Consider the following 2,296-nt stretch of genomic DNA (forward strand, 5'->3'; position numbering starts at 1 on the left):
GATTCACTGAAGGGTCAATAGTGATGTGATATTCAAAATCCTCAAAATAGCCAGTGAAAAACATTCTCAATGCATTCGATTAGGTCCATTCTATTTCCTGTTGGAAGGTACTTCACGACCAACATATAGTTTTCAACTCTCAGCATTGTCTAGTGATATAGCTCCAAAAGGTGACAATAATCCAGTGAATAATATTGATAGTGTTGGATTTGGAGAAGGTCTCAGTAGAGGTAGTATTTCTATTTTTCAAGTGTTGATGTATGGATGTGTATGTGGTGAAAGCAAATTTGGAACTCACTGAATAAAATCATTGACCCTCTTGTCCAGAGGCATGTGAAGCCCAGCAAGGAGACATTGCCTAATATGGCCTCAAATGTGAAGATAAGTAAGAGAAGGGAGGTCTTCAATTTGGGACCAGAAAGACATACAAAGATTCAGGAAATGTATAAGTAGAATAGGAAAGCCCTTGCCAGGTGGCTTATGGGCAGCCTTGTGGATACTGAGGGTTTAGAGAAGCAGTTTGAATCAGGTCAAGGCCCTGCATCAGTACTGAGAGTGGAGAGGGAAGATAGCCAGTACAGAGGAGGGGGGGGGAAGCTGGATAGGGGCTACCTTTTCTCCCGGTGATATTTTGCTCCAAATTCCAACATCTGTAGTCTCTTGTATCTCCACAGCATTCATTACATCTGATTTTCATCCTTTTGTTTCTATTATCTAACTGCAACAACTCTGCATCCTTTCCTAGGATTGTTCTGGATTTTGGCTGCTTTGAGTTTTCTGTAACACACCTTGTGTCCTGGCTGTAGTTATAGCCTGTGTTATAATGATCTCCTGCTTCTCAATCAAAGTGTTCTATATGTCTGAGTATGCTTTGTCCCAAGTGAGTTGGTTCGTGGATCTTTCATCCATTTCCTTGAATTTGCATTTGTTGGCTGTGTCTGAGCTTTGTAAGGAAATCATCAGCAGGCTCACCTGGTTCCTGCCTTAGGCTTTAGAACTCACATCTGTGGACCTAATGATTCAATTTTAACTTGAGGCACTTGTTGATTTTTGTTTGAAGATCTTGTTCAAACATCAATTCTCCAACTCACCGACCTCCCACATTGAAACATTCCAATCCTTTCACATATCAACAAAAGGAAGTTGCTTTCTCTTCATATTCATTAGTATTGGTTTATTATGGTCACTTGTACTGAGGTACAGTGAAAAACTTGTCTTGCATACCAATTGTACGGGTCAATTCATTACACAGTGCAGTTACATTGAGTTAGTACAGAGTGCATTGAGGTAGTACAGGTAAAAAAAAACAGTAAAGTGTCACAACTACAGAGGAAGTGCAGTGCAGGTAGACAATAAGGTCACAACAAGGTAGATTGTGAGGTCAAGAGTCCATCTCATCGTATAAGTGAACCGCTCAATAGTCTTATCACAGTGGGATAGAAGCTGTCCTTGAGCCTGGTGGTATGTGCCCTTAGGCTCCTGTGTCTTCTGCCTGATGGGTGAGGAGAGAAGAGAGAATGACCTAGGTGGGTGGGGTCTTTGATTATGCTGGCTGCTTCACCAAGGCAGTAAGAGGTAAAGAAAAGGTCCATGGAGGGGAGGCTGGTTCCCTGACGCGCTGGGCTGTGTCCACAACTCTCTGCAGTTTCTTGCCATCCTGGGCAGAGCAGTTGCCATACTAAGCTGTGATGCATCCAGATAGGATGCTTTCTATGGTACATCAATAAAAGTTGATGAGTGTTGAAGGGGACATATCGAATTTCTTTAGCCTCCTGAGAAAGTAGTGGTGCTTGTGAGCTTTCTTGGCCATGGAGTCTACGTCTATGTGATTGGACCAGGAAACTGCCTTTATGCCTTTCAGAAAACTGCTAAGTAGCAGCCTACATTTTTGTTTAAATTTTCTAAACATCTCCTAAATGTCACTGGCCTTCCAGTTCATCATGTGTACTATGTAGTCACTGCAACCATCTTTCACACCCTCAGTACATGCAATCACCACAAGTCAGTGTTGGATTTTTCCAAAGAGTCAAATTCAGCATTCACATTATTCATGTGGTCTGGAATTTTGCACACTTAAGTTATTGGTAAATTAGTTTAAATTGGCACAGTAGTGTAGCAGTTAGCGTAATGCTCTACAGCGCCAGGCGACCCGGGTTCAATTCCGGCCGCTGTCTGTAAGGAGTTTGTACATTCTCTCCGTGTCTGCATGGGTTTCCTCTAGGTGCTCTGGTTTCCTCCCACATTTCAAAGACGTGCAGGTTAGGAGCTGTGGGCATGCTATGTCGGCGCCGGAAGC

The sequence above is a fragment of the Pristis pectinata genome, chromosome 11 (genome assembly GCF_009764475.1).
Source record: "Pristis pectinata isolate sPriPec2 chromosome 11, sPriPec2.1.pri, whole genome shotgun sequence".
Lineage (NCBI taxonomy): Eukaryota > Metazoa > Chordata > Chondrichthyes > Rhinopristiformes > Pristidae > Pristis > Pristis pectinata.